Source organism: Hemibagrus wyckioides, linkage group LG25 (genome assembly GCF_019097595.1).
Source record: "Hemibagrus wyckioides isolate EC202008001 linkage group LG25, SWU_Hwy_1.0, whole genome shotgun sequence".
NCBI classification, from domain to species: Eukaryota; Metazoa; Chordata; class Actinopteri; order Siluriformes; family Bagridae; genus Hemibagrus; species Hemibagrus wyckioides.
In genome coordinates this window covers 16,364,989-16,389,358 of record NC_080734.1, presented here as the reverse complement: position 1 = coordinate 16,389,358, position 24,370 = coordinate 16,364,989, and the positions used below count along the sequence as shown (strand labels likewise).

General features: G+C 39.0%; 1 protein-coding gene across 3 annotated transcripts in view; it reads left to right on the top strand.

The window, feature by feature from the left end:
• Positions 1–24,370, top strand: part of dab1a (DAB adaptor protein 1a) — a 394,224-nt gene that overhangs the window by 100,981 nt on the left and 268,873 nt on the right. For all 3 annotated transcript variants that reach the window (XM_058379226.1, XM_058379225.1, XM_058379227.1), the window contains one exon: positions 19,772–19,949. The gene's annotated coding sequence lies outside the window, so the exon portion shown is untranslated. The remainder of the gene's footprint in view (positions 1–19,771; positions 19,950–24,370) is intronic.

Sequence of the window (24,370 nt, the reverse complement as noted above, 5' to 3'; positions counted from 1 at the left end):
GTGTTTAAATGAATACATCCTCTCTCTCTCTCTCTCTCTCTCTCTCTATCCTGACATGGTGGACTGAAAAACCTAAAAGCATTCCTAGTTTATTTACCTTAGTGTTGTGTCTCAAATGTTATGCCTACTATGCATCATTCTAGACACATACTAACTCTTTTTCCTATTATAGTTAGTCTTTTTAATTTTTCATTTAAATTTATAGCATTTAGCAGACACACTTATCCAGAGTGACTTACAGAAGTGCTTTGAAATCTATACCAATGAATACATCTACACTGGTTCACTAGAACACAGACAAAAATAGTCTGAAAAGGTCTATTTGGAGGTAATATAACTAGAAATATTTTAAATAATATTTTATAAAATATATTTGAATTTTTTTCTGAAGTGCTATTTTTAGGTAATTCAGGAAAACTTAGGGGCTTCAAACCTTCATAGCTACCAAAAAGGTCTGTTTTGTGTAGTAGCTTCCTAGATTTTCAGGATTAGTACATAATTTTAAAACATAAGCTCAAAGTTTTTTTTGATTTGGGACACAACCCATAAACATTTTACATGTCAACTTAGAAATCTGGCAGCCCATCTACAGAGTGTTGATTTCAAATTTTCCCTGATGTGAACAAGATACACAGCTATTGTATGAACAGTAATCCCCCATGTTACTGCTGCTTCTGCAAACGCACCCAAAACCATGCATCAAGTATTATTCAAGTCTAGACGCTAGATTTTATTATATCTCTACTGGATTGTTTAATCAATGCGAGGAATATTAATAATAAAATATTCAAATATTGCAGTAGTTTTGGTCGAAGCTTGGGGTCATAGAAAATTCAGAATGTCCATTTAGGTTCATTTGCCAGGATCCTGTGCAGTGCAACATGGACTAAATGTTAAATGGATAGAACTATCCATCTAGAGAATTGTCTGAATTCCAGACGCTTCCAGCTTCAGTGTTTTGCTACAGTAAAATAAATATCATGGAGACAAAAATGGCCGGCCAGAACTCCCAGTCCCAACAACCACCTCAAGTCAAGAAGCTTTTATTGTAATTTTAAGTTTAGTAGCCTTGATTTGTCACATATACATTACTGCACAGTGAAATTCTTTCTTTGCATATCCCATCCTTTGAGCGTTGGGGTCAGAACACAGGGTCAGCCATGATACAGTGCTCCTGGAGCAGGGGAGGTATGGGGCCTTGCTCAAGGGCCCAACAGTGGCAGCTTGGCAGTGCTGGGGCTCGAACCCCGATCTTCCTATCAACAACCCAGAGTCTTAACCACTTGAGCCTCCACCCAAGCATCTAAATGAACCGTTTTCTTCTGTTTTTCTTTGTTTCCTGGTTTGTTCTCTGGAACTCTACCTAATTTTATGATCTGTTTCTATTAAACTTGCATCCACTTTCCAGAGTCTGCATCCTTGATGCTTCATAAATGTCTTTTGATTTCAACGTGGCAAAAAAGCCATGCTCTTGTTTTATTTAGACAGCAAGAGGAGGATGCAATGACATGTTCATTACTCTCAGATGTTTTATTCCCTGCTCTATATGCATTAATATTTTTAGTAGAAGACTATAGATATCTGTGCGGTTTCACTGTATATGCTATTGACAGAGATTTGTTGCCCAAATTTAGTTTGTCACTGCTATTAATCCATTGCGATAGGCATCACCCTCGATAGTTGCCACCCAAAATGATATAAAAGTCAGCTTGTTTGTGTGGGGTAACAATGAGAAGGACATTGTGCACTGGCTGAGATTTGCATCAGAAATACTGCTGATGAATATTCAGCAGAATTGCGCCTCTTTGATATTCTCTCTAACACGGGGTCTGTGTGCTTTAATTGGAAGAGCCATATGAATATGTAGGAGTGGTCTCCTGCTGAAACACTGCAGTGATAACAGCGCATACTACAACACGCAATTTCTCTCTCTTACCATCGCTTGTGTTTTTTTTAAACCTACAAAATCTGGCATCGCAGAGAATAATTTCAAGGAAATTTAGAATTATATCCACGGTAAGTGGAGGTAAAGATAATAGAAAGGATATCCAGTAATTAAACACATTCAATGCTTCGTCATTACAGCTCCAGCTACTACTTTTCTCCTTCTATCTTTCTTTATTCACGATTCACGATTATGCATTTTTTTTCTGGCCCATATTTTCGCACAAACTATTGTATACTTTAAATACCTGCAAATACTCACTGAGAAATATACAGAAAGCCACTGCACCTGTGGGGGAGTGTGTGTGTGTGTGAGAGAGAGAGAGGGAGAGAGAGAGAGAGAGAGAGATAGTGAGAGAAAGAGAGAGGGAGAGGAGAGGAGAGAAGATGAAGAGAGACTGGTAATTGGGCTGGGAGTTAGAGACAGGTTGACACATCCTACCAGACGAATCCACTTTGCATGCTGTCAGCTTCTCTACCTCTTCCCTCTCTTCTTCTATCTCACTCTTTCCTTCTCTCTCTCTCTCTCTCTCTCTCTCTCTCTCTCACACACACACACACACACACACACACTCCTGCTTAGTATCTTTGCAATGTCTTTGCCTCTGCATATGTCATGTCCCACCCCCTCCTCTCTCTCTCTCTCTCTCTCTCTCTCTCTCTCTCTCTCTCCCTCCCTCCATCTCTTTCTGCAGGGTTCTGACTTACAGGTGATTCATGAACCCCCATCTTCCATTAAGGATGAATTATGATCCTTCACATCTTCTCTCTTCTTGTTCACCAGCTCTTACAGAGTCTCGGAGACGTCTCACTAATGTCTCCTCCAGGCTACTGACAGAACACAAAAAGATGCTGTAGATCACCAGTGAACATACCCCTAACCCAGCTACCCTAAGAATACTCTTCAGAGCTTTACTTGTGTATCTGTAGAACACTAGTTCAGAAACACTTTCATGATTTTGCATAATCATAATGAATAACAATTATTGCTCAGACATGTTAGTGCTTAACTTTATAGAGGAAAACAAAAACAGTGACATCATACAAAGCATCTTAAAGTATCCTTAAATTTATATTTAATTCATACCTGATTCAAGGTCAGGTTTACTTTGTCAAATGCTTCCAGAATACATAGCAAATGTCTGTGTGTGTGTGTGTGTGTGTAAATTGCATGTTCTCCCTGTGCTTCTCTTTTGGGTACTCCAGTTTCCTCACCCAGTCCTAAGGCTGTATGTTAACTGACATGTCTGAATGCTCCATTGAGTGTGTGATTGTGCCCTGAGATTGTGGCCCATGTCCCCTGGGATAGACTACAGGTTCCTTGTGACCCAGTGTTGAATAAGGGGTACAGAAAATGGATGGCTGGAAGGATGGATGCTACAGTGTTATAATCCTAATGATGGCTTGTTTTATAAATTTGTGTTTAAACACTATTATGTTTGTGTAAGACAATGATAGCTTGCTTGAGAAACATCCTGGGTGGCACCATGGCACAACTCCAGGGTCCCAGGTTTCATCAAGAGCTCGGGTTACTGTCTGTGCGAGAGTTTCTGTGTATGTTCAATATATGTCTGTGTAGTTTTCTTAAGAACAAACTCTATTCAAGTCACATCAGTGTGTCATCTCCGTAATTCAGTGTAGTTTATTCTCTTGTTTTACTTACCCACACACAAATGATTTATATTTATAAATTCCTGTTTGGATGAGCCTGTGACTTAGGATAGTTTGTGACTTAGGACAGTTTTTTGCTCAGCCTGGATGTAAAGAGTGTTTAGCTGCTAACCATTAATGAAGGTGTTCCTAATAAAGTGGACAGTGAGGGTATATAGTCTAAGACCAGAACAGCAATAATACCCATGTACTGTTGAGTGAACTACAATCAATATTAAATGGATGGTTTTTTATTTGTTCAGTAGCAATGGGAAGAAGAGTGAACCTGAAACTTGGCACACATACAGTATAAACATATCAAGCCCCATGGAGCAACATTTCAGCCATTACTACAAAAAAGGAAAGAATATGGCATAACTGTGAGTCTGCCTTGAGAGGGTACCAAAAGTTAGTGTGTGGGTAAAAAGGGATTAGTCAGAGGACCAAACAAGAGACCAAGCGGAACTCTCTGTATGATGCTACCAGCACAATGCCTCACTGTGGGGATGGTGATGAACAGTGTTGAACTTTCTTCCACATTCAGTGTCCAGCTCAATTATCCATTTTGTTCACAACAGATCATAGAATGAATGTCAATGTCAATGTATAATGTTAAAGATTTCATTTCATTATCAACAGTTACATTATGTAATGTCCAGTGTCACCCAAATGAGGATAAGTCTGGTTCCTCTCAAGGTTTCTTCCTCATATCATCTCAGGGAGCTTTTCCTGGCTACCGTCACCTCAGGCTTGCTCATTGGGGATAAATAGTAACTTAAATTTAAATTTAACTTAAACTTTATCATATATAATCTGTCTCTATGCTTCTGTGAAGCTACTTTGAGACAATGTCCATTGTTAAAACAAATTGAATTGAAAATTGAATTTCATGGCTTGCCATTTTATGAAAAAACCAAGACGTGTGGACTGCCTGAGCTCTGGTTATCCACGGAACAGCTTTTTCCATTAGAGCTGTGGAGCTCTTCAGCTCCTTCAGCGTTAAGTTAGGCCTTTCAAAAAATGTGGAAACCTGTAAGGAAGGGTGAATACCAGTAAATAACATAAATGTAAAGAAAAACCTAATCATGGACTCTCTTTAAATGCTGTTGGCATTGGAAGTCTAGACATGTAGTGAGTATTTAATATGAAACCAACTTTATGGAATTAAACATTATCATTTTTTTTGACATACCAAGCTAGAATTTTAATAGTTAGAAATGGGCTTCTCCAAATATAATACCTGCTCTCCGGGTGTATTACTGTAACGCGTATATCGCCAATCATGACTTGAATTTCAGGCTTCTGTAAATCACATTGTGTTTTTGCATAGTACAATGACAAATGGTACACTCTTAGACAAATAATTCTTCCAGGGTTTTAAAGGGCTCATGCATAATTGTGTTTTTTTTAGCTTTGTAACATAGTACTAGAAGTGTTACCTTTTTGTCTGGAGTACAGACCAAAATTAGAAATTCCTACTTTAACTAAATCCACATAAAGTATATGTTTTTGTAAATGTGCTTTATTAACAGACAATTCAGATGGATTCATTATCAATTAACACACAAATTAAGACACATGCTGATGGCAACAAGAAATAAACAAAACCAGTTTGTTCATAAATAACCAATGCCTTGGTCAATATATAGCCAACAGGCACTTACAGGACAATTATTGAAGGAGCAAGGGTTTAAAGGTTTGAGCTAAAGTACAGACAGGTTTTCCATTATCTCCACACTGCCTGCAGTGTGTCTGTGGGCTGTGTGTTGATCTTGTCTCTTGTTGCTCTCAGCTGTCACACTTGGAGAGATCAGCTGTTCAATTTATTTATTGCAGGACTGAAGAGCTCCCCACAGCCATGACCTGTGGCCATTTACTTCTGATTGATAGTGACCCTAACAAATAGTGCGCTTGCCCAAGGGAAGGAACTGTGTCTCTGGTTAAGCTACCCCCTCCTACTCCTTTTTTTTTTTTTTTTTTTTTTTTTACCAATCACATTCAACATCTACTACTACTACTACTACTACTACTATTACAACACACACACACACACAAAAGTCGTCACTCTCTCTTTCTTCACATGATTGAAAGCTGGCTATGTGATGGCATCTGGTCAGACAGCAGTAAGCCTATTGCCTCATTCTGACATAAACAGCATCACTGCTCACTCCAACATGAAGCATTATGATAAAGAGAATGCTTACAACATTTGCACACACAAATACACCCACAAGCTATAATAGCACTCGAGTTCCTGGGGGAGCGACTTGTAGGTCCAATGATATATGACTAGTCTAGTGATCAGCCCTTGGGACAAATTTGTCCAGACCCCAAAAAGCCAGAAGCACATCACTCATGTCCCAGCATGCAACTGCCTTCCCACAGAGCCTGTGTTCTCCTCATCCTCCTCATTAATAAGTTAGCAACGCATACAGAGGCAACACATAATTACACATAAGAAGTGCTTTATGGAAAGCACAATGAATTCAGTACTGGTAGTCTATTTTCACTTCATTGCATACTCTCAATTTACTGGGGATTACAGGCGAAAATGGCCTGATATTAATTTGTCCTTCGTTGTAAATCTTTCTAATTACTGAATATGTAAATAGCTGTGATGATAAAATGCCCAAAAGGCTTTGTTTACTGACTGCACAGATTTTCATGTAATGAAAACAGAGGGGGACCTATTTACAGCAACATTTATAAATAACCACAGAGATAAATGTGATAAATACATTAGTCATCTATGCTAACGAGCAATGCATATATCATCATTCTGGCAACATTTGAGCCTTTTCATGCACATCACTATCATTTTCTGCACCATTAAACCTGAAAATAAATTAACACTTTTGTCCATTGCCAAAGTGTTTCCCATCTGTCTCACTAACAAATCCTGTTCCACTGGGAACTACTTTTAAACAATGTGTATAGTAGATATAATAATAGAAAATAAAGGGAAACATTATCTGACACTCCCCATAGGGTTAAAGGTCATTTAAGCAGAATATCATTCTCTGACAATACAATGGTCAATGTATCATTTTATAGAATTAAAATTGATTGGGTATGTGGGAGCTTAGTGGTTAAGGTGTTCGCTGGGCCCTTAACCCTTAATTGCCCTAGATAAGGTCATCTGCCAAATGACAGAAATGTAAATGTAAATTCAGGCCGTAAACTGATAAGAGACTATAGTCATACAGGCATGCTGTCAAGGGTTGCAAGACCAAGACCAGCAATTGTTCATAAATCAGTGCTACCACTGAGATCGCTATAAACCGTCACATAACAGCTGTGGAAATCTCATTGTTTCCTGGTTATCAGCTTCATTGTAGATGACTTGACATGTAACCATTTAACGATATTTTTTCTCAAAATGCTTTATAAATATACTATACATCTTTACCAGCATCCTTCTTTGCTACAAGTTTGATTTTTCCAATCATGGATGCAGCAAGTCTGCCTGAATTGTGTCAGCGGGTGAGGGCCACTTAGCTGGAGAGCAACAGCAGCAGGTGACATTCATGAACTCTACCCCAACCCAGATCACTAACCAACCTCCACAGCTCTCGACTCCCATCTCATGCTGATGCATCCCCAGTAGCCAGGCCAGAAAAGTGTAATGGATTTCTGCTACAGTCCTCCCTATACTTCTCCAGTCAAGAGGAAACCTCCAAGTCCACCAAGATGCCTAGGTTTATAAACCTGTTTATGGGCAATGCACTCAGCTGGGGTACTACTGTAAGTTAAAAGGGAGGTGAAGTTATCAGAATCTATAGTCACTTCATCGGATAATTTCAGTGCATATTTGCTCACACACCTGAAGGCAAGGACATCAGCCTCGTGCTGTTTTTCAGGAGAGATGAATCGCAGCGAAGAATGCTGTTGAATTGAGAATGCTAGCCATGAGCAGTGGATGAAGGAATTGCCATAGAATTTTGAGTTAAGACCTTGAGGTGATCACTGATTCAGCATGCAGAGTTGACCAAACATTACCAGACTTACTCATCAACCTCGTCATCAGCTCAGATAACCTGCTCCAGACCTGGAGAAAGGAAGTGGTTAAAAGGGTCATTAACTAGGTTAAGAGGGTCATTAACTGCAGGAAAGGTGGAAAACCACTTTCCAGATTTTTACAGGTACAGCTTCAGGATGGAGGCCCTCCAGGCTAACAGATGCTGTGGAAATCTTGGAAAAATAGCACACTGGTAGGTACGGGCAAGAGTAAAAAAAGGTACACATTTGTTTATTGCACAACAGGACTCAATGCTCTCCATGCAAATGAAATGGAAGGTCCCCGATTTTTTGTTACATTGAGTATTTGCAATCAGGATGAAAACACAAAACAGGGTAAAGGAAAGGAAAGCATTGTCATTCTATGCCTGATCATCGTCTGATCCACATAGCCCTGAGACTTAGCCTTGAGTCCTGCCATCTAGTCTGCATTGCAGCTCTGTCCCTATAATATTTTGCACAATCTCTGGTCATAACAGTTTCTAGTCACAAACAACTTCTAGTCACGCATACAGAAGGTCAGAACCTCACCAACAACTTCTCTTTGTAAAATTTTCTGTCACACAGACTATAATAAATATTTTATAGTCAGTACCCTTTAGTTGGCAGTCAGTGCCCTGTATTCAAAAAGAATATCATTCCTCATCACGTCTTCAGCCAAGTACCCCATTGTTCCAGTTCTCCCATGGCTATAACATAACCTCTAAAGGTCATGGTCACAGAAGAAGGTGAAATTAACCACTGATGACCATTCTGTCAAGCCATTTCTCCAACAGCCCAATCTCACCCTAGCTACCCCTACCACTGACAGCCAAGAAACTGATTTCTAACAGAAAATTTGTCCTATTTGTGTGGAATAAGGAGGCGTTTAAAAAAATAAAAACAAGGTTAACCTTCCTTTTGTCCTGACTGCACTAACATCCTGACTACATTTATCTTTTTTTTTTAACCCACTGAGCATATGAAGGTGTATGTCAAGGAAGCATTGAAAGGATTCTTTTGTCCATTCACATCATCTGCATCAAAAGGCTGTTCTTTCATTCATGATCACTGACCACACAGCAATCATTGAGAACTGAATCAAATCACAGTCCTTTTCCACTTGTACCAGAAGTGCATGAGCAACTTAAGGAGGTGCATATATTTACAAAACTCAATCTAAATAGTGCCAAAAACTTGATCTGCGTTCGTGAATGTGAACAGAAAATAGCTTTAAGCACCACTGCAACACACTTCACGGATTACGTCATGACTTATGGACTTTCTTTTGCCCCGTCTCTCCTCCAAGCATTAATAAATGAGGAAAAATGAAAATTTCATGTGTCCCAAGTGTCTATTTTAGGACATATCCTCAGTATGCTCAAGATGCTCAGGATCCTCAGGCCCCTGTCTCAGACCTCATTCACTCCTGGCATTAACATGCATTCTGGGTCAGTCAGTCTTAAGTAAAGGTGGTCAAATGTGTCTCAGAGAGACTCATCATGAGCTGATAACTCGAAATGCATTCAGAGGTGGTCTTGGACTCATATGGACAATTCATATTTGTAGTGCATTTTGATTAATCTTGAACAACATAAACGTAATCTCATCTCTCGTTCCTGTTCTCAAGTTTCATTAATAGATCATATGATTAAAACATTTGATTCTGTCCATAAAGATGTATAAAATAGGGTTCACAGAGCAAGGTTCTCCCTAACAGAACCACATGGCCATCTAGGTCAGGAATCACTGGTGTTTGCATTAGTGAAGGGAACACCCTGGTATACTGTTATTTCTGTCATTACTGTCATAGATGAATGCAAAGATGCGGCATGCCCAGGCTGACTATCTGCAAGTGGGTTTGGCCTCACGGGACAGTGAAATATTTGATGGTAGCAATGCAGCAGTTATGACCTATTATGACCTAATTATGACCTAGGCTGCTGGAGGAATCACAGAGTAAGATATTCTCTTGAATATTCTCTAACAATCTTTTGAATCTTGAATGATTTGGGGAAAAGATCAGGAAAACCCTGAAAGAATGTAAAAATGGCCCTTTAAAGTAATAACTGACCAAAATGTAATAAATGTTCCTCTCTAATTGGATAAAACGTTCAGATATTTTATATAATTTAGAGCAATATTCTTACATATGCTGTATAATAGACTGCATTAACCAAGAACATAATATTTATTTACTAAAAGACCACATTTCTGTTATGTTATGATCATCCAATCCTAATGATGAATGACCAATGATCAAGATCCCCTACTGTGAAGATGTAAAAATCTGTTTTGATTGAGGAAGGCAGGCAGCAGCTTTAACTGCATGAAATGCAAACAGGACACCAGGCAGCCACAGCAGCCCAGTATCACAACAGCCACATTCATAATTCATTATTATCCTCATTCCATATTACAATTGTGTTATTAAATATACATTATGCACAGTAAGGGAGGTGAACGGAGAGTGAGACACGCCCAGTAAAGTTTGAAAACCGAGGTACAGCTTAAAGCAGGGACAGAAATGGGGGAGAAAGAGAGATACGGTGATGATTATGTTGTAGAGTAGAGACTGCAGGGTGTTAATAATTTAAAGCTAATCTGACAGCAACACACGTGTACCCAGCTATAACTATCTCTGAAAACACATACACGTGGACAGTGTGAAAAAAGGAGCTGATATTTATGTGCATTAAAATTGACTGGACAGAGCACTGCAAAGAGTCTGGAAGACCAGGTGTTTCTGTTTTACTGTCCTATAATGAACACTGAGATGCCCCAAGTGCTTGTTCATAAGAATCTAAAATTTCAATCTTCAACCACTAAAATTCAGCGTAAGGTTATCCAACGAAGGGAAAAAACTCTCACACTGAAAACCAACAGTGTCCTGACTCATTTTAGATCAGACTTGCGGTGATAAAATAATCCATTTATTTATTTGATTTCATTTGTAAAGCAGAGCAATTCGAAACATCTTCATATCAAGCTTGGGTTTTCAGTCCCCAGCATTCACACACATATAAATAGAAGTCAGGTGAACAAAAAGCTTTGTGCATCTTAAGGGCATATGATAGAGGTGTATATTTTTGGTATGAAAGTGATCCATGTACATTTTTAATAATTCATTTTATTACATTAAGGAGTGTGATGGTTCCTTAATGACATGGCATTAGATTTCATTTTGAGATTTTATAATAATTGTATAGGTTGTGTGATACTTGTGATTAAAGTCGGATGTGTTTTTATCACTAAGAAAAGAGGCAAGGGGTCAGAGATATCAGTGTAGCACTAACACACAGATTGTAAAGGATTGATCATTATAGAAAAAAACAAAGGTCAATAACAAATAATGTCACAAGCCATACAGCAGTCACAATGAATGTATTTTCTGGGGTGTAAACACTAGGGGTAAGCATCATTTTGCTTATTGCAGGCTGTCCACATTACACGCAAATGTGTTCTTTAAAAGGTCAGTCTGCAAAACACATCCCATCTTGTGTTTAAGATATTGCTACATATTGCTAAAGAGCTTAATTTAGAGCATTTGATTACATTCGTTTACAATAGCCTTTATTTACATTGGTGTGTGTATATATAGTTGTTAGTTATATTCTCTCTTTTCTCTCTCTCTCTCTCTCTCTCTCTCTTGCTTCTGTGGAAAGGAGGCTGTAAAAGACTAATGATGTTTAATTGGTTCACAGTTTGTTCCATTTCTACTCGCAAGTTGCAATGATTTCTTGGAATGTGGTAGCCACATTCATTTGCACCCTGTCAAAGTGTGTAAGAGTGTCAGTGTGTGTGTGTGTGTGTGTGTGTGAGAGAGAGAGAGAGAGAGAGAGAGAGAAAGAGCACAGGGAATGCTTTCATGTATTTACACACATATCCATGGCAGTTTGAGAAACCCCACTGGACATTGCTGTGCCTGAATCAGTCAGAAATAATGAAAAACTAGATTTGACCAACATTTTTTCCCCTGCCTAGTGTATACTATTACCTCTATTATAAAAGACATATAATTATACAATATTTCACCACAATATGAGCAATTCACCACCCCACATCAACCTCTCACAATTTCCTGAATTCTTCTTCAGTTGAAGAAGAAGAAGAAGAAGAAGAACTCTTCTTCAGTCTGAATCTTGAGCTGTTGTTTTCTGGATTGATATATGCATAAAAACCCATCTTTGTTTAAGTCTCTGGTTTTGATAACCCTGTATCGATAATCTTGCTTGCTCTACTGACCTCAGTTATTGATCTCTAGTCTGGAATTGGAAGTGTTTTTCGTATATGACCTTGTACGACTTTCAAATGCATCCTAGCCTCACATTAAGTAGATAATGAGCCGGTGTAATGACAAGGTGTGCCTAAAGATGTTTAGTTTCTAGCTTGCTAGTAAAATGGACTTTCCTCATGCAGTGAACTTTGATCATGTTGTCGGTTATTGTTATATTGCAACATTATTGGAAAATGGGATTGTCCAAATTTGATGTGCAATATCCGATCCTATAGCTTTTCTTTTAAGAACTGGGTGAGCAGAACAGCCATGTTTTCTTTATGATATTCCATTCAAAATCACTTGCAGATTCTTGGTAGGAATATCCAGCTTGAATTTAGCTTAATAGTTTTGCATCATCATGATGTTGCATCAACACAGACACTTGGATACAAACTGAATGTCAGGCTCAGACACTATAGAGACAGAGGCAGATGAAATTGTAATGTTTGAATGCTAAGCCAAAAAACCCCACAATGATGTAATAGCAAAAAGAGTCAATTCAAGAGTCACAATTAAGATTCTATTCAAATGTCGTGACTGACATTTATCTCAAGTGATGAGACTAGAGTAGCTGATGTGCATTATTCTCATGATCAACCTGATTATTCCATTGTAAACCATAATATGTTATTCTTATGTTTAATTTATTACATATATAAAATAAATGCAAATGAATGCAATGAATTGCTTTTAGACAATTGGTATTTTGGTGTCTCAGGTACTTCCTGTTTATAACCATTCAAGGAAAGACAGGGTGTGTCTTAATCAGCTACCTAGTTCAGTAGTCAGGGCACTGATCAAGGAGTCAGAGATTTTAAGCTCTCTCTCTCTTTCTCTCTCTCTCTCTCTCTCTCTCTCTCTCTCTCTCTCTCACTCACTCACTCACTTACAAAATCGTTCCAGTGCACTGAAACATTTGATCCCTAAAAAAGCCTCATACAATTCAACTCTGTGCTCTGGGTAGTGACTTGCAACTAGGAAGGGTAGAGAAAAAAATGCTCTGTTATTTAAGAAAGTGCTGAAGGCGACTGAAGTGAAGGGCAAGGAAGGTGTATGGAGGTGTCTTCAGTGGTGTGTCTTGTGGTGGTGCAGTTCAGGCAGTGTTGAGCATGGAAGAGGCAGGACCCAAGGACCCTTGTGGGGCACAGCAGTTTCAGAGAATGTTGTCTTCACTATCGTCACCGGGCTCTGGGAAGCAAAAGGAAACATGATTCAGTTTTTCGGCCAATACCTCCCAGTATATGCCGCACCCTAAGATACTTCTTCTGGAGGGAGAGGGTTCTCACTGCCATGCTGATCGGCTGCCTGTTTTGGCATGATTTTGCCACCTCTCCCTGCAGCCATGTGCTCCTCTGCTTTCCCCAATAGGGGTGCTGAAATGCTGCTGTCCTTTCAGAACCCTGACGGTACTCGTTTGAGACGCGTGATATCATCATACTCCCTATGATATGCACTGAACATTTCGTGTGAAGCATTTGGAACAATATTGTGTATATATATATATATATATATATATATATATATTCTAAGTACATTTTCCTCCCTGGCCACATGTTGAATCACCTCTCGCTTGGGACCTCATGTTTCACCAATTAAGTGCTGTATTAAAGCTGATTTGTAGAATGATTCATCCTAGAACGAAGGGGATATGCTAGCTAAGTGTCTAAGGTGTTGGGCTACTAATTGGAAGGTTGTGAGTTTGAATCCCAGATCCATCAAGCTGAAACTGCTGGGCCCCTGAGCAAGACCCTTAATCCTCAATTGCTAAGTTGTATAAAGTGAGATAACAATGTAAGTCGCTCTGGATAAGGGCATCTGTCAAATGCCAGAAATGTAAATGTAGAACACTGAAACAATACAACATGCAGAATGAACAAACATGATCATATTGCATGTAGGTACATAGTAACCTGTTGAGCCATGATCATTTGAGAAGGAAAAACCTTTGCTATCATACATCAGACTCAACTATGTAGTGACTATGTAGTAGTAAACACTGGAGTAACAGTTAACACAAATAAATCATATTAATGTTGTAGTTTATAGAGTATAACAACAACAAGACACCCAACCAGAGTAGTATAACTGTAGCAATGTTAGCAAAATACGTAATAAAAATAATTACTGTAATGGACTTCATAGTGCATATAATTACCACCTATTAAAATATATATAAACACACTATATTGCCAAAAGTATTCGCTCACCTGCCTTGACTCACATATGAACTTAAGTGACATCCCATTCCTAATCCATAGGGTTCAATATGACGTCGGTCCACCCTTTGCAGCTATAACAGCTTCAACTCTTCTGGGAAGGCTGTCCACAAGGTTTAGGAGTGTGTTTATGGGAATTTTTGACCATTCTTCCAGAAGCGCATTTGTGAGGTCACACACTGATGTTGGACGAGAAGGCCTGGCTCTCAGTCTCCACTCTAATTCATCCCAAAGGTGTTCTATCGGGTTGAGGTCAGGACTCTGTGCAGGCCAGTCAAGTTCATCCACACCAGACTCTGTCATCCATGTCTTTATGGACCTTGCTTTGGTCACTGGTGCACAGTCATGTTGGAAGAGGAAGGGGCCAGCTCCAAACTGTTCCCACAAAGTTGGGAGCATGGAATTATCCAAAATGTCTTGGTATGCTGAAGCATTCAGAGTTCCTTTCACTGTAACTAAGGGGCCAAGCCCAGCTCCTGAAAAACAACCCCACACCATAATCCCCCCTCCACCAAACTTTACACTTGGCACAATGCAGTCAGACAAGTACCGTTCTCCTGGCAACCGCCAAACCCAGACTCGTCCATCAGATTGCCAGATGGAGAAGCGCGATTCGTCACTCCAGAGAACGCGTCTCCACTGCTCTAGAGTCCAGTGGCGGCGTGCTTTACACCACTGCATCCGACGCTTTGCATTGCACTTGGTGATGTATGGCTTGGATGCAGCTGCTCGGCCATGGAAACCCATTCCATGAAGCTCTCTGCGCACTGTTCTTGAGCTAATCTGAAGGTTACATGTATTTTGGGGGTCTGTAGCGATTGACTCTACAGAAAGTTGGCGACCTCTTCGCACTATGCGCCTCAGCATCCGCTGACCCCGCTCCGTCAGTTTACGTGGCCTACCACTTCGTGGCTGAGTTGCTGTCGTTCCCAAACACTTCCACGTTCTTATAATACAGCTGACAGTTGACTGTGGAATATTTAGGATCGAGGAAATTTCACGACTGGATTTGTTGCACAGGTGGCATCCTATCACAGTTCCACGCTGGAATTCACTGAGCTCCTGAGAGCGACCCATTCTTTCACAAATGTTTGTAAAAACAGTCTGCATGCCTAGGTGCTTGATTTTATACACCTGTGGCCATGGAAGTGATTGGAACACCTGATTCTGATTATTTGGATGGGTGAGCGAATACTTTTGGCAATATAGTGTATATATATATATATATATATATATATATATATATATATATATATATATATATATATATATATATATATTCATAATAAATGCAATGGATTTGAATGTTTAAAAAGAGAAACAGCACAGAAGCAAAGAAGCTGTCCATGAAATGATCTTATCAGTGTGAGAAAAGTGCTGTAGGTTTATGGGACTATAGATGTCCTGATACTAATGGGTGGTAATGGAATAGAGACATTGAGCATCTTACCAAGGTTAGAAGGAGATATAAGCTGAAGCATGAGTGTGTTTATGGAAGGTGAGGTGGGGTACTTTCAGCTGTTTGTATGTTCTGCTGTAAATCAGAGCAGAGAGGCTACATGACAAGGAGAATACCAATGACCATATCATGCAGACAGAGTGGGACTGGGTGTAGACCGTAACAGTGGCAGGGAGCTCAGTGTGAAGTAAAAGACGAGAGAGGAAGGGGGGAAGGGACACATCAGCCTGGTAGGGGACCTATGTTTGTAAAGAGACTAGCTGCTATGGTTGCCAAAGCTTGAAAAAGTGTGTGTGTGTGTGTGTTCTTGTGCATAGCTTTGATTTGACGAGTACTTGGATCAAGGATGAGAGCAAAGATTAATCCTGTGTGAGAAATTGAACTGCTGTGCTTGCTATAACCTTCATGACAATAAATTGCCAAGCAAGCACAGAAACCTGTTGTATATGTTCAATGTAGCTAGCTACAGCATTTTTTTTAAACATATACAGTGATATGTGTGACCATCTATATTAAGACAGGAATTACAGACACTGTGGGACTTTAAAAATCAGCTGGGAGAGACACAGATGTGGAAGTGCTGCTAAACAATGCCAACCATACAATTACAAATCAGATCAGCTTAAAAACCACTTGAAGCATTGTTGTAACTGCAAAACTGTTGCCATATGATGTAGTGGGATATTCTAAGCTAGCATGTGAAGGATGTAAAAGGATGTACATGATGATACAGTCTTTAATCTTTTTTCTGCTCATGCTTTCAGTGGACCTGGAGACTCTCCTGAGTCCTTTTTGTGGCCACTTTCTGGACACCAGTCTGTTGTAGGGCATCTTACACAAACACACACACACACACACACACACAAGGGAATTTAGCAGAGCCAATCCACCTGCCTGAATTTGTTTGGGAGGAAACTAGGGAGCCCTAGGGAAACTCTTGCAGTCAAGAACAGAATTTCACTCAGACTTTTATCCAATGCTACGCCAATGCTACCTGTGCCACTGTGCTGCCTGTTGACATTTTATCTAGCTTTATTTATTCACCTATATTTATTTATAAAATAAAAAAAAACGATTACATTTGTGCTTCATTCAAATACTGACATTTACACCACATTCTAAACATCAATCTTCCAGTAGATAGATTGATGGATAGATAGATAAACAGATACAACAAACCTGCAGCCTATTTTAAACTCACTGCACCATTAGAACAGCAAACATGTCTCTGCATGGATCTCTACAGTGAGCAGTTGTATAAATGATTTTCAATAAACTGTACTTGAGGTGAGGACAAAATCAGGCATTGCAAAATCTTTAGGTTGCTGTGTGTGTGTGTGTGTGTGTGTGTGTGTTGTGTCTGACTTCGCTCAGAGCTTGCATACAGTTTGTATATGCGTGCATTATGCATGTGTAAGTTTTTAGACTTCACTGAACACAGAGTGTGTGTATGTGGAGAGGATGTCAGTAAATTTTCCCTGGAGAAGGGCCTATCTAGTGTGTGTGTGTGTGTGTGTGTGTGTGTGTGGTTAACATGCCTCTATCACGCTCCACAGCCCTGGCACTGAATAGCCCTATTTCTCCGTTTCAGCTAAAATCGAAAACTAAAAAAAGCGCCTTCGGAAGGGAGAAAACTAAACTAAAAAAATCAAGAAAACAAAGAAGAAGAAGAAAAAAAAAGAGAAAACAAAGAAAAATGTGTATGAAAGTGTGTATGAACTACATCATGCTGTCTTTTTTGCACTGCTTTTGCCCTTGAAGCTTATCAATACCAATTCCCAAGCACTCTGATTATATTCCCAGGCATAAATTCACTTTTGATTCAGTCTTGATTGTGTGCAGCCCATTAATGAAGCTGATGTATTAACAATGTCATGCATCAAAGACATTTTCTCATCACTAAATTGTTTAGATGCATTCTGGTGGTAATATAGTTATTAATACTTCAATTCAATAAACTGGTTATACACCTGTAATAACTATAGATTATATTGTCTGGTCTCAGTATGGAGCTTGATTACTGCAGTTTATTCGAAAACTATATAAAGAAAAATAGTTATTGTGTGTAATGTAATGTGAGTGCGATGACACCCAGATTGTAGTTTATGAAGGGCAAAAGCACTGATCAGTCATACAGCACAGACACTATATAAACAAATTGCCATTGTACAACACAGTCCCTACACAATGAACACACTGTTATGCATCATGCAAGTATTCCATAGATTGTACTAGTGCTTCACCCAAACACCAGTACAGGCAGCATCAAGCAGGAAGCAGATGGAGAGAGATATTAGGGTCGATGAGAATTCTCCAGCTGGAAGGAGATCAGTTCAGCTGCAGTATTATTGCATCCACTTGGGGGGGGGGGGTCTGTACAGGGACCAGCCGAGACACTTCACACTTCACTTCAGTGTCTGATCCTAAGGACCTTGTTTTATCTCCTGCTCCTCCTCCTCCTCCTTTATTTCTCTCCAAAATCTAGTGGAAGGCATTCCCTGTAGGCCGGAGGTTATAATAACAGCTAATCTGGAATGGGATGCTCAAGAAGCATGCATGGGTATAGTGTCGGGTGTCTGAAAATGTGTAGCCACAATGAATCACAACTAGACTAGAAAATAGTTACAGAATGGAGCAAAGACTCGAAATCAAACTACAAACAGAACAAAAGCTTGTTTGGGTATTTTTTTTTTAATTCAGTGGTATGATGTCCTTTGTGGAGTTGACAGGAGGCAGAATGACGATGTCTTCCACAAAGGCAGGAGGTGAAGGGACAACATCAGTGATCAGGCAGCGATGCGCAAATGTAAATGTCATTTGCAAAATGATTAATTACTGAATAGAAACTTTTTTTTTTCATCTCTCTCTCTCTCTCTCTCTCTCTCTCTCTCTCTTTGACTTCATTATTTACATGGGGAAATATATACATATATAAATAACTAATTAGCAAGCATTGCATTCAAGTAAACATCTACTAGGACTCCCAGTATACAATGGGTATTTTCATGTAAACTTTGATTGTTTTTCACTTTTATTATTATTTTATACAGTAGGTAATAATTCTATGTTGTCATTGTAAAACATTCTGACTTGATTCATTTCAGTTTCCTTCGACTATATATCTATTGGTGCATAATTAGTACTAATGATCACATGAATCACTACAAATTTTCGTTAACAACATGGCTATCCATCCTATTTCAAAGCTTACAAAATAGCACTTGATCCAGCACATTTCTGTTTAGCAGAAAGAACTGGAAGTAGATCAAGAGAAAGAATGAAGTTTAAGCATTAAAAAATAAAATGTTGCAGCAATCTTACTGTGTCCACAAGGTCACAGTCAAGGTCATGACATTGTGATGTGTTTAAAAATCATTGTAGCATGCTTTTGGTCAGTGTTTCTGTAAATTTGTTGCACTCTTCTGTGAAGAAAGAATACTAACAGTTATCAAGTATAGTAAAGATAATGTGGTCTCCAATATGCACAGATCAGACATAACATTATGAGCAGTGACAGGTGAAGTGAATAAGACTGATGATCTTCTCATCATGGCTCCTGTTAGTGGGTGGGATATATTTATTTTTTAGCAAGTGAACATTTTGTCCTCAAAGTTGATGTGTTAGAAGCAGGAAAAATGGACCAGTGTAAGGATTTGAGCGAGTTTGATGAAGGGCCAAATTGTGATGGCTAGACCACTGGATCAGAGCATCTCCAAAACTGCAGCTCTTGTGGGGTGTTCCCGGTCTGCAGTGGTCAGTATCTATCAAATGTATCCTTTAAGTCCTGTAAGTTGCGAGGTGGGGCCCATGGAGGCGTTAAAGAATCTGCTGCTAACATCGTAGTTCCAGATCCCACAGCACACCTATAGGGATCTAATGGAGTCCATGCCTCGACGGGTCAGGGCTGTTTTGGCAGCAAAAGGGGGAGCAACACAATATTAGTCAGGTGGTCATAATCATATTCCTGATCGGTGTATAGTGTTTGTGTGTGTGAATATTGTCGACTTTCCAGAGAAGATAAACCTATACTTAAATAATTTAAATGAAAAATAATGCCATATTAATGTATTTAATATTTATTTATTTTATTTTTTTACATATTGTGACAGTGGCAATGATATGATCTTAATACTGGCTTTCATGCTAGCCAGCATCACACAAACAAATTATAAGCCTTGATATTGTCACATATACATTACAGTGAAAGTGAAATGCTTTTCTTTGCAGGTCCCAGTTTAGGGAGTTGTGGACAGAGAGCAGAATCAGCCATGATACAACACCCCTGGAGCAGAGAGGGTTAAGGGCCTTGTTCAAGGGCCCAACAGCAGGAGTTTGGTGGTTCTGGGGCTTGAACACTGACTTTCCGGGCCAACAGACCCAGTTCCCACAATTAAGTTCATCACACGTAAGTCACTGAAACAGTTTTCAACAAAATCCACCCTGCAGTCCCAACTCCACAACTGTCTTTATGCTGCTTATGTCTCTAATTACTGTAGATCTGATGCCTGAATGCACAATTTCAGTATTAAATCCTCAGTACAAATGCTTAAATCAACTGAAAACAGCCTCCCTCTCTCTCTCTCTCTCTCTCTGTAATTGGTGTGAGCTGTCAGAGATGAAATGATAGCACGATGGGTTATTCTGCATGATTTCACTGTTTTCCATCCTTCTGTTGCTCTTCTAATTCACAATCACACACTGGCTTTGTGTGCAAATGTGCAGTTAGTTTGTAGAAATGTGTGCATAATTCCCTGTAATATGAATATCCAACGCTTTCATGCACCAAGACCTTTCAGGATTCTCTCTCAAGTTGTAAAGACAGGATAAAAAGAAATGTGTCTGGTTGAAGTTTGAAAGTGTGAGTCATTAAGATATAGACATGGAAATGATAGGAAGGATTACCTCCAATCTGTTCAGTGTTTCCCTGATGAACAGGCTTGAGTCATTTTCAGTCTGAGTAAGAGGTCTGAGTAGCTAAACACAGGCTGAGCAGGTCAAACTAGTAGAATATCTTGTCCAGCTCGAATATTGCCATGCCTTAAATTTACATTTTATTTGTCAAATAAACAACCACACACAGTGTGACCAAATTATTTAATATATATATATATATATATATATATATATATATATATATATACACATACATACATTGCACAGAGTCAAGGTGTGAAAATGGTGCAGAAAAAGAAGTGCAAAAATAGGCAGAGCAGGTGCTGACAGTGTGGCTGGAGGCTGTAGCACTTGAAGGTGGAGTGTGGGCAGTGTAGAGAGGCAGCAAGGCAGACCCCAGGAGTGTGGCAAAGGCTCAGCAGGTATGGGGAGCATCCTCTTCCTTCTATCCAACAGATTCTGCAACACACAGGGAGAAATACGCATCAGTCATAACCTGGAACTCCAATCTTACCTCCCCTTCCATGCTGAGCCAGATTCCCTCTAGAGATCTACTGCTTGAGGGTGAAGAGCTTGAGCCACTTAGTTTTTGGCGTTGTCCATGGTGCTGAACTGCTGCTGTTTCTTCAGCACTGGCTTGATGGTAGGGCATCACACAAGATACACAACATGTATTAGAAATGCTTTTCAGCTGTTTGTGTCACTCGAAGTAGAGTGAAAAATAGAATAAAAAATTATTTTTATAGTTCTTAAATCTAGCTTCTTATCATTTGACTAAATTGACCCATAAAAGCTTGAGATTTTCTCGAAATAATTTCCTGTTGCTATGTTACTTGTCTACAATATTGCATTAGTAGCAGCCATTAACTCCTGCTAAATTTTATTTTTTCTTTCACTTTTTCCCTTACATTTTGACTGCCTTTGGTTGTCAGACTGAACTTAATGGTTTAAATTCAGCAGAAATGATGCAACATCGTTAATCATTATCATCAAGAGTGCAAAACCTCCAGCAGTTGGAATTGTCTTTTATGTAAATATTCTAGCAGCTATTACCTAAATAACAGCCTTATGCGCATATTTAATTCAGTCCTTTATTCTTTTTCATTTTTATCTTCCTATCTAATTCCTAGATCCAATTATATTTAAAACTTCCACAAACTATATATCTTAAATCTGGCTGATTTGATTCAAATTTGGTTTAAGAAGATATAGATGAAAAAGAATAATAAGAAAAATGTCTGATAGCCAGCATTAATCAGTTATCAAGAGTAAATTATTGGAGTTAATTTAATTGGTAGCGTTGGGTCACAGAGGTTTTCCCTTTTATAGCTCTGTTACTAAGAGGACTCTGGGTTGGAGGGTGTGGTGGGGGTTCGGAGGGAGGAGGGGTTTGTGGGTTGGTGTAGGGTATTTAGTTTATTCTGCAGTTATTTGAAACCTTTAAAACCTTAAAACCTTTCCTTGTTAGTGGATCAATGAATCAACAAATTAATCAATGAAACAATCAATGAATCAACGAATTGCCTTACACAATTGGCGGCTACGTTTGTGTGGGCATGGTGCTGGTAGTGGTCATGGGGTTTGGGGGATTTGGGGCTAAAGGGTATTTTATTAATTCTGCAGTTATTTAAGATATTTGGCTAAAATAATCATAATATGTGAACTGTAAAAAAAGGAATCAATTAATGAATCAACACAGCTGTCTAACAAAGATGTATCTAGTTAGCCAAGTGAGCTGCTTCCATCTATGAGAAGTGAGAATCGCGTGCATAGCCATGTGCTAACTCCTTAAAAAAACATTTAAGAGCTTATTTTATTATGGGATAGCTGAAGGGCCTGTACACACGGTTAGATATGTGCACAATGCTTAGAGCTGTGCTGCCATATTGATCGAGGCAGACTCCCAGATGACCTGTTGAGTTTAGACTAGACTTATGGAGTTAAAGCACTAGAACTTACTCTCAGCTCCTTAGCTGGGGTTCATCCAAGGTCAGCAAACAAACTCAGCTAGGCTCTGGGTTAATACACTATATCTGTCCACTACAATGTTTGTTGTGTTGGGTTGCACAGTGTTACATGCAGACTGCTGAGAGGATTAAGCAAGCCATTTTTTTTCATGAATTCAACACAAATTCTGAAAAATAAGGCTACTATACAGTATGCTAGCCACATAGCACCTTACTATACTAAATTAGCATTGTCTCCTTGTCATAATTAGACCACAGTTTAATCATGGAGCACCAATATTTGTTTTCCTGATGACTGAAATTGGCAAGAAACATTTCAATGGGCTTGACCTACAATATGTGAGAGCACTTTCCTATCTGTCTCGGTCATCTTATCTGTCATCTTTTGTATCAAGAGAAGTGCAACATACAAAAAGAACTGCCAGTGATCAATCCTGTTAGTGGAAACAGTTTGTGTGGAGACTACAATGTGCAAGAAAGTAGACAGAAACCAAGCAAATTGGTCAGTTCTGAGCACAGAAATGTTTCTATTTGTTTTTGTTTTTCTATTTACTGAAATGTGGGTTTATAACATTTTAATATCCACTGTATATGTCGAAAACATGGAGAGTTGACCTATTTCTCCAATATTGTGTGTTCATGACCAGATTATAAGTCGCTCATGTAACAGCTTACAAATCTCTTTATTGCTTTTGATCTAACACACAATTATCAGTCCCTCCAGGATTTCTTGATTTTGCATTCATGGAAATCAACACAAAATCAAGCAAATCAGAGGAACTTGCAATTTCTCAAAATGAACAGAGATTTTCTGCATACATGGGTGTCATGTGACATCATCACAAAGCGCATTCACCCAAAGCCCTGTTAGATTCATGGGTACAGCTCTCAAAGAAAATGATCATAGCATAGAATTCCTGTTTTAAACTCCTACTGGTGAAGACACATGGCTCACCAGTTCAAGTAGTTTTCCACAAAAAAGCACAAAATAATACAACAGTTTTCATTGCACATTTTGAGAAAAAGAAGCCACAGCTATAACAAGTATTTTTGGCTGCAGCCATCACCAAAAATCTGAAGGAATTGAATAATGAGAAATGCAAGAATATTACCGATAGAGGAAGAAATATTTCTCCATTCTGTTAATCGGTCCTGTAAACCTCTGGCCAGCTGTGTTTCCTCAGACTGCTTCTTTAATTCAGACCGAATTTACTTTGCTAATTCTCTGCACCTTATACGACTCAACTCAGCTTCTTATCCTGCCTCAGAAATCTGCCAAGATTATAGAACCTCTGGCTAACTTTACATTTTTATAGACAGAAGAAAATCTATCCCCTTTTTTGGTTTCTCAAACAAGGCCAGGATGGAGACAGACAGGGTTTTAAAACATCACACCCTGACTAGCCCGTCTAAATGATTCAGAGATTATACTTCAGCAGCACAGAGACACCTTCATCCAGTCATTTCTTAAGATACTTCAAGAAGTCGAACCATAAAAAGCCTGAAAGACTGAAGTGAGCAAGCTGAAAGAAATGTTTATTCTAAACCCACTGAGCTAGAAAAGACTAGCTTGGTTGTTTATTATGACACTTTTTCCCTGCATTTTTATTCATGTCTGAAAGCACAGTTGGTTGGAGTAATTACTGCTGTCTCTGTGCTCATGTTTCCATTTATGCAACATTATTTCCTCCTCGATGGTTCCCCTGGAATATAGTTCGACATGAATGATATTTAAATGATCATGGATGCTTCAGTAAAAGTCTCGCCCAAGTTACTCTGAGCTTTATCATGAATAAGACATAAACTTGTGTTCTGATTAAAAGATCAGGCTCCATATCGTCCTATTTTACAGCATGGAAATATTTGAGAACTTGTAGTTGAAATTGAGCCACTGTCTAGTTCTTCTACGGTACTAGACACGTTCCTATTAAAGTGACAACAGTAGACGACTCCACTGATTTTATTT